This window comes from Pleurodeles waltl, chromosome 4_1, assembly GCF_031143425.1.
Source record: "Pleurodeles waltl isolate 20211129_DDA chromosome 4_1, aPleWal1.hap1.20221129, whole genome shotgun sequence".
NCBI lineage: Eukaryota > Metazoa > Chordata > Amphibia > Caudata > Salamandridae > Pleurodeles > Pleurodeles waltl.
Window position 1 is genome coordinate 1,006,981,042 of NC_090442.1, and position 14,631 is coordinate 1,006,995,672.

Below are 14,631 nucleotides of genomic sequence, written 5' to 3' on the forward strand. Positions count from 1 at the left end.
CATACTGACAAAGAGGGAAACAACAAGGAACTGGAAAAGTTCCTCAGGCCCCGGGTTGATTTGCTGGAAGAGGGAATTGGAACGATGGGCGGAATATGAGAGTTTAGTTTTACAACGTGAGGCCAAGCTGGGCAGGGGTTGACCGGATCTAGAAAGAATTTGGGAATAACTAGTGGAAGCCCTGAAAGATAAGAATAGGCTATCCCTCAATGAACCTATAGAGCTCTTACCACCTGCTACCCACCAGGAAGAGACACCTTCTAGAAGAGAGTAAGGAACTGCCCATTGGGGAAGCTGGACCAGTAAGGCTAACGAACTAGCATTCACCTAGCACAACTGTGGATAAATGCACGCACTTATAGAGATTGCACACGAAAGGATATATGTCAAGCAGGGGTGGCGGCACAAGGAGTGGGGGGAAGGGAAGGAGGCTAAGTGCAAATGTTCTGAGGCACTAAAGGATTGTTGAGTGTAATGCTAAAAATATCAATAAAATCTGTTTTAAGAAAAAAAAAAAATTATCTGTGGTGGATGGTATTATCAGAAGGTGTGGTAGGTTAGTGGTGCCAAGATAATTGTGTTCTAGACTTAGGAAACTGATACATGTAGGGCATGGTGTCACGGGGGCATGTCTGCCATGAATAGAAGAGTGAGTATGGATTTCTGGAACCTGGGATGGACAGAGAAATAAGAGAGGTTTGTGAAAATTGTTTTGTGTGTGCATGCACCGGCAAGTCTCATGTTACGGTTGACACTCCTATTAGGGCTCCTGTGTTTCCATCAAAAGCATGGGAACGGGTAGGAATTTATATTTGTGATCTATTTCACGCTAAAGGGATTGAAAGCAAGTATGCTGTGGTACTCATAGACTACTATTCCAAGTGACTAGAAGTGGCATTTACCAAGGAGATAAGATCTTCGGAAATAATAACGATTTGTGATGAAGTGTTCAGGAAGGAAGGGTACCCAGAGGATTTTGTGTCAGATAATGGACTGCAGCTTGCATGAGATGAGTTTTTAAAATTTCTCAAAAGTAATGGAATTAATCATCATAGGACAGCAGTGTATAATCCGCAGGAGAATGGTCTTGTGGAACGGTTCAACAGAGTATTGAAGGAATGCATGCAACCAGCTATGGAATCAGAGTTAGACAGCAAAAGCAAGATTAAAAACAAGCTATGGCGTTATCGTAACACACCTCACACAACTAATGAGACACAGTCAGTTTGTTGAGAGGTAGAGAAGCATGCACCAAAGTTACACCTGCCTCGATAGAGAGAATGAGCAAATTGCTGGACAGTCACAAACTAAAGAAGCAAGTCGAAGAATACCAGAATATACATGTAGTAAGGCACAATGGGAGGCTTAGGAAAATCCTCCAAAATTTCAAGAAGGAGATTGGGTGAAAACCAGGAATGAGGATAAATTGACTAAATGGTTGTATCCTCAGGAAATCACTATGGTCAGGGGTTACAATGTTTGGTTAAATGATGGGAAAAAATGGAATTCAAGAAAAATCACTAAGTTTGGCAAGGTGAAACATGCACATTTGGACGGAAAATTGGGGAATAATGGAAATCGAGAAGATAATCTTCAGACACATGAATTGTGAGGGTAAAAGAGAGAAAAGAGAAACAGTCAGGTTTGATGACTATGAGGGTCATTCTGACCCTGGCGGGCGGCAGACGCCGCCCGCCTGGCGGGAACCGCCAAATGGCCGCTCCGCGGTCAGAAGACCGCGAAGCCCATTCTGACTTTCCCGCTGGGCCGGCGGCCGCCCGCCAAGGGAGCGCCCGCCGGCCCAGCGGGAAAGGCCCTGCAACACAGAGGCAGGCTCCGAATGTTGCAGGGGTGCGACGGGTGCAGTTGCACCCGTCGCGATTTTCACTGTCTGCAATGCAGACAGTGGAAATCTCCCTGGGGCCCTGTTAGGGGGCCCCTGCACTGCCCATGCCAGTGGCATGGGCAGTGCAGGGGCCCCCAGGGGCCCCACGACACCCGTTCCCGCCATCCTGTCCCTGGCGGTAAAATCCGCCAGGAACAGGATGGCGGGAAGGGGGTCGGAATCTTCATGGCGGCGCTGCTTGCAGCGCCGCCATGGAGGTTCTGCCCAAGCAGGGGAAATCCGGCAGGAAACCGCCGGATTCCCTTTTCTGACCGCGGCTTTAACGCCGCGGTCAGAATGGGCAATGAAGCACCGCCAGCCTGTTGGCGGTGCTTCCGTTGCCCCCGGCCCTGGCGGTCTTGTACCGCCAGGGTCGGAATGAGGCCCTATGTACTTTGATTTTCAGTGACTATTATTACCAATTGTTCAACATATTTGGTACTTTCATATTTAACGTTCACTTATTGTTACCTGCATGTATTATTATTAGTTAAGTACATTAGGCCATTCTGTGTAACATTTTTTTGTATAGAAGGGGGGGGTATGTTATGTTTTGGATGTAATTATTAGCATGACATGTGAAATTCTAGTGCTGCTCAGAGATGCAGAAGATTCTAAAACGAGAGGATAGAGATTTGTCAGGGGGTGGCTGTGTGTATGACTTGCTCTAAAATAAAGTCTTCATATTGCTAGCTGCTGTACCGTTGACATTTTGAATGAAAATTATCAAAAAAACACTGTCACTTTTAATAAATGCCTCTCAATGCAATTATATAATCGCATGTACCAAGTTGAAACGCTTCTGCATGTTTAAGGAAAACACTTTTTTTTTTGCATTCTGAAGAGTCTTTATCATATTGTTAAAAGTTGTTTGGTGCACAGTTTACGTGCTCAACATTTTCTGGGCTCAGCTCGTGCTCTTAGAATCCAGCCAGATCAGACTTGGCTCTCCTTGTTAATTTTTTGGATCGCTCTCACCTCTGTTTGCCAAATCTTGTTAAATAGGGTCACACATTATGCTTGACCTTCCTTACAGCTTTTAACTAATTAAACAAGCAGCTATCAAAATGTACGTTTAAGGCGATGCACCAAAATGTATTTATGTGTCCATTTGCTGGTAGCGTCCAGCCTTTTGTTGCTGTTTGATGGAACCTTCCGTGTTTTGTTGCTGTGAGGGTGTTTCTCTGCATTCTTGTTATTTGTTCCTGAATTGGAATAGGCCTATTTTACCCGTTGTTACTTCACACGCCCCTAGGCCGTTTGCACTTCACTGCTTAGTTATTAAGCATGCAGAGGGGGGCAGCAGTGTTCACAGAACTTTTAAAGTCCGTAAATGTCTTAACGAGGACAAAGAACTACTTTTAGATTTGTCTGGCCTAGAAGCCGTCAGTCCCATCCCAGTCAGCCCAGCTCACAGAAACTTAAGGGTGGGGACTAAAGCCCTTTCAGCACAATGGGCGTTCCATGCCTCCTATTACCCTCCTTCCCCTGCCCTCCAGCCTCTGCATGCATCATCCAAGACCGCAGTAGCAGATCTTCCAACAGCTTATCATCCATCCTAACCTCTGTTATTCTAAGGTCCCAATTTAGACTTCGGTGGCGGTGTCAAGGCAATCACGGTGGTGAAGGACTTCATGAATGTGTCACCACCTGTACCCTGGCCACCAAATGAGTTCACTGCTGCCAGCTCTGAACTCTGGTTTTGTTTGAAACGCCATCATGGTGGCTCATACAAAGTTGTTTAAAAGTTTGATGTGCATTTGTCATTGTTGACAGATGCTTACACCACACTTTTAATATGTTGTTTTCCAAAAACAAACTCCCAAAGTGGAAGTTTGTTGTTGGTTAAAAAAAAAAAAAACAATGGTTCAGACATCATGGTGTGTGGGGTCACTTTCTTTATTTTTTACTACGCTTCACTGTGAAGACATTCCTGGCAATGAAGGAGAGTACGAAAAAGGCATCCGACCATCCACCCTAATTAGGCTAGACAGTTGGATGCTTACCTCTGACAGCCGGTACTCTTTTGGGCCGTTGAAGGAAGGTTTTGTGATGACAGAGTAAATTTTACTCTGTTAGCGTAAGCATGGCGGTCTGCCTTACTCTAAATCAGGTGGGTATACCAAGAGTATGACAGAGAGGGTACTCCATCGCTGTAGCAACAGATTACCCTGACAGCCAAACTTTAAACATGACCCAAAGTTCCTCTGCCAGTGACCATTCTAGGAACTCTCTTTCCCAGGAAGCCCCTGTTGGCCCTTTGTTTGGACCCATCTGATTGCTATGTGTCTTTTCACCATCACTAACCTCAGCAGAGAGAATCTATGCTGTATTCCCACTCTATTGGGTCTGGTGTAGTCCACAATATACGTTTGCTCGACCCATTTATAGTTATGTTGGATCGTCATCAGCCTAGGTAACCATCAAAGCTAGTATTCAGTGACCATCTCACATGCCCACGTCATATCTGCAAATGTGGCATAATAATTCTTCTACATGGGGAATAGTGGGAAGCTATCCTGATACATTTTATATAATTTAAGTGGCGTCATGTAAGTGCAATGGAGGAAATTGAAATGGGCCGTTTTAAACCATGCAACTTGATATCCCATGGACAAATACACATGTTGTCTTCCACTCTGTGTCTGTGAGCAGCACCTCAAAGTCTGTGTCCCACAACTGGCATGCTTTTAATGGAATGTTAGGGCTACCTCTTTTCAGGGCTCTATAAATGTGTGATTGATCTACAACATTGACACCCGTTTCCAGTGTTGTTGTAGTAGATAGGGCACAGTAGGACTCCACCCAAATCTTTCTGGCAGTTTTTGTTAGTTTTGCAAAGTGTGAAAACTGCCCCAGGGTACAATCACTGGTCCTGAGCCTCCACAAAGGAGACAAACGCATCTTCTTGTGACAAGCACTTTGACAGCACCCCACTGTTTCTTCATGATCAGCCCTTAAGGGATAATAAAAAAAGCAAAATGCCAGTTGCACAGCATTTCCTCTGCTGATGCTTTAAGATTTTCATGCACAAATACAACACATCTATGCATACGAAAGGTGACATCAGTTGAAGTATGGTTCACCTTTCAATGTTAGGTGAATCAAAATGTCTTTTAGGGTGGCTCATCCTGTACACTAGTGCTGTCATGTGCTACTCTGTGCCTCTCCCCCCAAAAGCGGCCTTTGAGAAAAACAGATTATGTATGCACATATATACATTTATTTATACATGTATATATATATATATATATATATATATATATATATATATATATATAAATATATATATATATATATACACACAAACACATGATACAAAATTGAAACATTGATGCCCCGATAAAGAGGAACTGCTCCCCCCCCACCCCTCACACACAAACATACTCACACTCATCTCAACCTTATCTGCGCTTGTGGTTCTATGAAACACTTGCTACGGCCTCTACTTCTCTTTCTGGAAGACGCAAATGATGAGCCTTGGTTTCACATGTGACAGTGTAAGCTCCGCACAGAGTGAAGGAGTGGCTGCTAGGGCCCACGTGTAAGAAATGAACCTGTAGGTGGGCGAGACAGGCAAGCCTCAAGCCAGGCTAATGCAGTTTTTTTAAAGCAAAAATGTCTAAGTGCAGGACAAATAAACGCATACATCAAATGTGTAAGTAGGCTTTTCTGCTTCAACATTTAACAGGAGTTAAGTTAACGTGACCACCTCCTTCCAGGTCACAACGACACAGTTTCCACTACGGGACTTTTGTGTGCCAACCTAATCCTAGATGTTGTTGCCTGTTTTTCTTCCATTGAACTAATTAGACAAAAAACACTTGAATTCAATGATATGTAAGTTGAAAGATCAGGACCGGAGACCTTGTCCGTAATGACCTGAAGTGAGTTGGTCATTCCATTGCGAATTCAAATACAGAATATGCACGGGACAACCTGTCTTCACTTGTGGAACGATCTTTTAAGTGTCGTGTCGTCAACATATAAACAGAATGCCCTGCTTCCTTTAACTTTGTGCTTATTTTATAAAGACGTTTTGAGTCACTTTGATTTAACGTGTACGTAGTGCATCCTTTAAGGGTGCAGTGATTTCGTACCCACTGAATTAAACACAAGCATTGCTCTTCGGTGTTAAACGGGAGAGAGGAGGTATCCATCCAGTGGCTGAATAGCACAAGTTGTTCACCAAAACATGGGACGAATACCTGCTTCCCCGTTTGACCATAGTGTGTTCTCTTAATTCATTACCCCACTGTGTTACCTTTTCTTTGAATGTCAAATTTGTAAGCACTTTGAAACATTTCTGCTTCGGGCATCTGGTTTAACAGAGTACAATGCAACTCCATCTATAATAACGCTATCCTCCATTTCGTAAGATCTTTATCGCTTTCCACCTGACAGTTGCTGCATTAACTACATGGCAAATATATGGACATCTAAGCTCGTGCTCTTAGGGTCAAGTAATGCCCTGTTCTGTAGTTCCCCCACCGCTCTGTGTTAACTTGTTGGCTTAGTCACCTGTATACACCACACACTGTGGTTACAAGCAGCGAGAGGGAAAACCACCTAGGAGCGACACCGCAGACAATACGTATTTATCAATAAAGGGCAGCCAGGGCAGAAGTGTAACAGTGAAAGAGGCGAGCGAAAATAAAAGTGTCGCAAAAGGGACCATAGTTATATAAAGAAGAACTGTTTTCAGTAAGTGAGTCACGTTAGTTCCCATTCACTTCTACCTGCGTCACACACTGTCCCACGTGGTCACACCCACCTGCGGATTGTGGCAGCAAGAAAAGGGGCTTGTCCTCAAGACCACAGGGTCGGCACGGGGTCAGGGTGGCAGCGGGGTCGGCAGTGAAACAAAGAAGTCTGACTAAACTCACTCCAGCCGCAGAGTGGCCTCGTACAGTGCGCTGCGGCGGCAGTATGCACACGAGAGTTGAACACGGCCCCACAATACCGTGCTTCCCGGTGCTTGGGCAGCCGCTCCCTGTGGTCCTGGGTCAGGCGACGCAGCACGCATGCTCACCGCGGACCGACCCTCTGCTCGGGGGTCCTAGAGCACGTGCGCAGGACACTGGAAATAACTTTCCAGCAGCTGCACTCTTGCTAACCTTCAGCGCTGACAGGACACCATCCGTCAGGGCGGGGAAGTTTCAAGCGCCTCTAAAACAATTCTAGGCATGTATCCGTTTGCCGTAAACTATCTCCGCTATAGGAACTCTTCGGTGCATTTGGCTACATTAGGTTTTGTGTACTGCCTCCGGCAGGTGCGCTACATTTGTAGTCTTAATTGTCATCCGTTCTGCATGTGCGATCTACTATATTCTGAAAGCTATAATACGGGGGAGGTTGCCCTCCACGTAATAAACGCAGGTCTCTAAAACATGCAGGGCACGTACAGTTCTAGGATGCACGCGTGTGGACGGCGTCTACCCACTCTCTTCAAATGGTGGACGCTGTCTACCCTGCCAGGAGGTTGGGCCCCACCGGAACATGCTAAACTGGTCCCGGTAGACACCGGAAACAAAAGCACACAGCTTATTGCTTCACAGGTACTTAAGAAAGGCATGATTTACACTTTGCTCTGTTCCTGTGTATAGGAGATATGCATGCACTGTAAGAATGTCAAACCTGTCCGTGTGCCCTAGTATTTACACAAAAAACAATTTAAGTACCATTATTTTGTTGTATTTTTTTTATGACGCCATAGCAGCACTTATCCCAGTGCAGGGTGTCATAGTGCTTTACATCACACATACTCATTATACATTGACATTAAATCATATGTGTATAAATCAATGTGTAGGAAGTGTTACATAAGACAGTGAGGGTCAGTGGCAGCCAGCAGCTTTAGGAGGGAGGGGGGCGGGCGGAATACACACACACACACACACACTCAATCTTTCATACACAGACACGCACGCACATCCATTAACAACACTCATACCATTCAAACATGCACGCACACCAAACATTCAATTTAAAACATCACACATACACACACACACTTACCTTCAGCCTCCAGGTCCCAGGAGGGTTGGGACTGCTGCCTTCCCTCATTGGCTGAAGGTCAGCCAATGAGAGAAGGCAGCAGTCCCAGCTTCGTCACAGAGTAGGATGGGGTCAGTGGGACTGCTGACCCCACCCCACTCTGTGACAAAGTGTCACTGATTGACACTCGCCCTGGGCACTTCAGGGCTTAAACCTGAAGCGCCCAGGGAGAGTGTCAATTGGTGACGCTTTCCTCATAACCTAGGGGAGGGCCTCAAGACACCTTTGCTGAGCCGAGGAGGTCACGCCCATAGGAGCTGTGACCTCCTCAGCCTAGCAAAGTTCAGCTCAGGCAGCCAGGAGTGTGCGCAAATCGCGCATGTCTGCTCCTGGCTGCCTGAGCTGAACATGGAGAGTGTCTGTCAGGCTGACCTCATGAGGGGCAAAAGGTGGGGGGGCATGGCCCCTCCGCCTTAAAGGACGGGCCGCCACTGTTGAGGGTTACAAGGTGTAGGAGCACATGCCCTTTGTAGCTCACTGTGCTATATTGGAAGGGTTACAACTATGAACTACAAGTAACAAAAAGAGTTTCTGTGTTAAAAGCAACAACCCATTTACACAAAATAAAAATCTGTAATTTGTGTGTCACATGATATGCTTTGCAGGAGACATATGCCCTCATTTCGAGTCTGGCAGTCCTTGGATCACCAGACTTGCAGTGGCGGTCTTACTGCTACTGGGCTGATGGAAAAGACCGCCATATTTTGACTTCGGCGGAAACGCCGCCCGTACCACCAGGGCAGTCGGACCGCCGGGCCAGAGGTGTGCACCTCCGGCCCGGCGGTAGCCATCATACCGCCATCAGTATTATGACCTTGGCAGACCGACAGCATTTTTGTGGCCGTCGTACCACCATGAAAATGCTGGTGGTCATGTACCCGGCGACAGGAATCTCCATTCCTGTCACCGGCAGACACCCCCCCACCACGTGACCACACACCTACATTCACGCAACCCCACTCACCCACACCCACACCTTCGCACACTTGCACCAAAACACGCACTCTGGTACACTCACACACACGCACACAAACACACCCATTTGCACACAAACCCATTTATGCGCACACGCACTCAGACACATACACTTGCATGCACGCACTAAAACTGACACATACACTCGCATGCACGCACTCAAACTGATACCTCCTTTCCCCCCGCATTCGCACAAACAAACACGCACTCACACACACACAACACCCCCCTTCCTCGGCATACATGCACTCACACACAGAACACTCAACTCGGCATACACGCACTCACAAACGCACACACACAAACACCCCTTCCCCCCGCATTCATACATGCACACAGACACCACACACGTTCACACAACACCTTCCCCCCCTTTCGGACAATCAACTTACCTGCTTCGGCGAGGTGGCGGTCTGGGAGGGGATGGGTCCTGGCGCATTCCACCGCTGGCACCGCACCGCCATGCAGGACACCGCCCGCCGTATTAGGGATTGTAATACCGCAGGCAGCGTCTTGTTGGCGTGGCGGTGGAAACCGCCTCTAATATGACGTCGGCGAGGCCGACAGTCAGGCGGAAATTGTCATGACATCTTAATATGGCGGTCTTCGTACCGTCAGCACTGGCGGTCTTTTGGCACCTACGGCTTTGGCGGTCTTTCGCATAGGCCGCCAAAGTCGAAATGAGCACCATACTAACCCTCTATGCTACTTTGATACAAAAATAGGTCTAGGCAGAGTACAGATCCCTCCACAAATATATTAACCTCCAGAGTTACCTTATCATTAATAAAATTCCCTAGGATTTATTTGCCTCATAAAGATCTCTGCAGCAGATGCTTTAACCCCATAAGATGTCTTAAAATGCCAACTTTGCAACCAATTAAGCAGAACATATTTACTGCCACATTTCTCCTTGTTGCCAATTTCTTTGTGGCAGGGTTCTAGTAAATAAACGTATACGTTGAGGCCCAGATTTTGTGTCGGGGTTGTGTCACTATTTTGGCACACCCCAATACAAAATCTCACTTCTTACATATTGTAATGTGCTTAAATGTTCTCATAATGCACCTGCTAAACATATGTGTGAGGTCTTGAGATCTAATGTCACTTCTTGTGATGTCACATCCTGTGAGGTCATGGGTTGTGATGCCACTTCCTATGATGCCCTGTGTGATGTCACGTGCTGTGATGTCATGCACTGTGATATCATGTGCCATGATGTCACTTGCATAGTGCCTAGCTTCGTTAGTTCCCCTACTTCTTTTTTAGGACTTGTGCCCTTAAAACATGGCATTCTGTAATCCCTGTATAAACCGCAGTCACTAATTTCTTTATAATTTGCACTTTGTGACGCACCAAGTCTCTGATTATAAAGAAAGGGCATCAGAACTCAATTATTATAGGGTTATTACAGTCAAGTTCTGACATCACAATGGGTACTGCCAGCAGCCGAGGTGAAAGACAAGTCATAGAGCATAATTAAAGCAGCTGTTTAAAGCAACAAACAACTTTCCTTTCTTTCTTGTGCTCTATTTTAATAGCTTACAACGACAAGAGGAGATAATATTTTACTTTTTGCACTCTGTAGATAAAAAAAGCCAACATTTTTCTGCGTATATCTACACGTTCTGAGTTACAGTAGAATTTATTTTTTTAAATTTGACTTGTGGGGGGGTCGTGTCCAAGATGGCGCCTGTGTGAGAGCTTTTTCCCAGAGCTCTGCTGCATGTGTCCTGACCTGTGGCTGATGCTGTACTCCACCAGGGCCTCTCCCTGACTGGTATAGCAGCCGGAGCTGAGCCTAGGTGCAAGGATGGAGTTTGGTTTGGCCAGGACAGCACCCCTTTTGGAGCTCATAGTCCTGAACAGGTCAGGCAGTCACGCAGCCAAGATGGCAGCTGCCGCAAGGCCCTGGGCTTCATTTCTCTGATCAGCAGCAGTCGACCGCCTGAGGAATCCCTTCTTTTCTGGACCTGCGGAGAGCAGCGCCTCCTTCTACACGGAAAGCAGTACTGTGCAACACACAACTGAGTGCCTGCCGATTGTGCAATTCAGCATCCAAACAGAGGTGTGATGGACCACGCTGGGGACTTTGCCTCTTTGCCTAAGTCTGCAATTCAACGCACAGGGACCCTTCTCCTTTGGCCTGAACGGTGCCGTTGCTCCTGTTAATGAGCCCTGTGTGCTTAGTTCCATTGACTGCGCCCTACCGTTCGCTCTACTGTGGGCAGGGGGACATCACTTTTAACGCTTACTCCCGTCCATCACCGTACCCCCAGCATTGCTGTACTCACACCTAACGTGACCCCAAAGCAGACAACCTTGAATGGACAGCTTTCACAGTGGTGGCCCCTCCTGCTCCTGAGACACTGCCTCTGGCCCACCATTGACTGCAAAGGACACCGTTCCCTCGGACCTTAGTGGGGGACAAGGGCCTCTGGGTGGCCTGGTCACCTACTCAGTACTGGCAGGCACCATACCGACTTTGACAAGCCTCCCGCTGCTGTGATTGGACCCCGTGCATGGCATTTCCATGACCTCACAGCAGCTCCTTTCTGCATGTCCAAAGAAGAAGAAAGTTTGCAAACTCTCAGAGTCTGAAAGCTGCAAAGAAAAGGCAGTGCTGTTACACTAATTACACCATTGCAACAGATCCAGACACTGAACACTGACAGGCTGGGAGACCAGAAGCCATTCAAGTGCCGATGAACCGACAAAAGTTGGGTCCCCTCCTCTTTGAGGCCCTCGACTCACAATGTTTGTAGCTTGCATGGACCCGAAGGACTTGCTTCCCCTTAACTGTTGCTGTTTTATGGCGGCGGAGCTCCCAGGTTACATCACGCTGGAGAAATTACAGGATCTGTTGCTGACGACATGGACCCTCAGTTTTTTTTTTTTTTGTTCCCAGGTCTGGAACTTAATTCTTGAACTGTTTCTTGTTCTTCCCCTCCTTTCCTCATCCAACAACTTGTCTTTTCACAAATACTGCAGACACTGTATAGCGGCCAAGCCTATAAGGGGTATATGCATGCGTCCTGGCCCTCCCTCCCCTCTATGGCTTCCCCATACTCACCGATGATTAACATACTTAGCTTAAACATCAGCGGTCTCAATGCCCCAGTGAAACACCCTGTGTTACTTTCTTTTCTTAGGGATGCTGTCGCGTAGGCTCTCATTATCCTAATGAGACTACTGGATTTTTGGGCGGCAAGATCGTTTCACAGTGTGAGGGACTAAGTCTGACCCACAGTGAAGGACCCTTGTCACCCCAAATCCAGGTTATGCTCCGGCTAACTAGCAGTGCCTTATCTCTCCCGAAGGGAAGGGACAATTGGGCAGCCGAGCGCATGACATCTTATTACTTCCCAGGGAAGTCGTGGTCACTCAGGTCACAACCGGTGCTCTCATACATAGTACGGTCTCATAAAAATGACAAAGGCAGTTTAATTTTTAAAGATTGGTTTAATAAAACAACTGCATTTTATAGAGTAAGGCATGAGCTGCGATAACCAGAACAAAACAACACAGTAGGATTAAAATAGTAACGGTGAGAGTGAAGCACAAGCATAAGGCTATCATAGTGCAACTATATTAAGTTCTCTCTAAGTTATATTATGAGCACAGCATGGGAAGCTCTAAGCCTGCCTTTCAGGTTTCCCCGGGAGGACATCAACCCTCATACCTGAGCAAAGGCCTGTAAGCTGCATCAGCATCTGCAACGGGGCAGTCAGCATCTAGTTGTAGGTTCCTGGTCGGAATCTCCCTCTGCCAGTACTAAGACTAGAAAGTGATTTTATAACCAACATGCAGACGTTCTAAGAAGAGGTCCCTACATAAGGATGTGTATCATCTACGAACACCAGAGACTAAACTTCTACCAGGTGTACCAGCAATGTACCAGACTGTAGCCTTGACAGAAGCACAGAGTGAGAAAGAATGCAGTGTTAGCGAACACAGAGCTGAACTAGGCTAAACAGTGTGATAGAAAGAATAAAACAAGACTGTAAAACTGGTTATTATAAAATAACAGTGCGAGGTGAAATAAAAACGTGTCTAGGGTAAAGTGCACAGAGGCCTAATATGAAAACCTAACGTGCATAACGCTACACTAAAATGGCACTAAAAATGGCTACACTACAATGCTAAGTGCAACATCTGCCTCATGCAGGAAACTCATTTGCTTAAAGTTGATTGGAAGCGCTTCAGCTCCCGGTGGTTTGACTGCCAATACTTCTCCTAAGGACAAGGGAAGAAGGGAGGGCTGGCAATTCTTCTAGCTACTCATTTCCCAGGGATAGTGACAGAAACATCCCAGGGGTCACACATTTACATTGGCAAACCTCTATGCCCAAAATGACTGCAAAAAGCTTTCCTTAAGGACACAATAGGTCGCATCCTACCTACCCTGTACATGGACATCGTAAAATTAGGAGATATTAACATAGCATTTGATGCACATCTGGATAGATCTGTCCAGAGGGCAGGACAGGCTGGTGTTTGCAAATGGTGGCTGACAGACGTAGGGTTGACAGATATGTGGTGACAAAAACTCCCGACCGCGAAGAACTGCACCTTCTTTTCCGAAGCACACTGACTTATGCCAGAATTGACTTCTTCCTCACATCCCCATGCATTACTAACACAACTGCGGTGGTGGATTTCGGAGTAGCCTCCCTCTCTGACCATTCCCTCATCAACCTTAGATGTGCCCTTTCTTGTTTTCCACTACTCCCCCTTGCACTTGGTGCCTCAACAGCAAGCTCCTCAACTATGAGAAAGCAATCACTGATATCACGGCAGGGCTTGAAAAATCTACTCGAGCACTTGCTACAGCGAGTTTTATTTTCTCTGGTCGAACAGGTTTTAGATCCTACTCGCCCCTTCTGGCAAGTGGACAAAGAGCAGTTGTTCTGTTCGGTCAGAAACTGAATTAGCAATTAAGGTGCCTTTAAATCTTATTCTTGTCACATTTGCTCGGTGATCATAGACAGAGGTCAAAAGTCAGTTTGTCTTCTTGCAACACAAATACTTCTCCTTGTGACTGCAGAGTTCCAGGATTTTGTAAGGTGAACTGTCTGACCTAGTTGAAGCGAAGGGCTGTTGGTATCAGGTTTTTCCTAACACACAATATTTATATAACTAAGTCAACTTTACAAGCATTTCAAAATATATTTCATTAGCTGTGAAACACAATTTTTCCTACTTCTTTGTGATGGAAAAAATATTTTAATAGGATGAAAAAAAGTGAGAACTCTTTACTTGGTGATGTGAAAATGATAAAAGTTTTCTGAAAAGCAATTTTCACAGATTATTGTTAATACACCATATAGTTTTATCAGTAAAGCTGCAAGTTAGTGGGAAGGTTTTTGGACATTTCTTGGAAATTTACAGTCTGTAAATGACAGTGTGCTACCACATCATGCTTTAGTAATATATTTATTAAAAGTGAGTGTTTAAACATAAACTGAGAAACACTCCTGCCATGATGACAAAGCTATTAGTAAACTAAGAGGAAAGTTATGCATTGATCATGTGTACCCTTTATGTGGACTAGATTTATTATACGTGGAGTAAACATTTAGTGTATTTAATCAAACAAAAGAGGTTTTTTTTTACAGCAGAAATGCTGAGCTCACATATTTGAAGGTGCAGTCATATGTGAGAATGAAGAAAAAGGCGACTGTAAAATACAATAGTTGACTAGGATCACACAA

At 45.9% G+C, this 14,631-nt stretch overlaps 1 protein-coding gene across 1 annotated transcript in view; it reads right to left on the reverse strand.

Moving 5' to 3' along the window:
* Positions 1 to 6,907, reverse strand: part of TSPAN12 (tetraspanin 12) — a 300,631-nt gene extending 293,724 nt beyond the window's left edge. Inside the window, exon 1 of the mRNA XM_069229859.1 lies at positions 6,660 to 6,907. The gene's annotated coding sequence lies outside the window, so the exon portion shown is untranslated. The remainder of the gene's footprint in view (positions 1 to 6,659) is intronic.
* Positions 6,908 to 14,631: the final 7,724 nt, after the last annotated feature.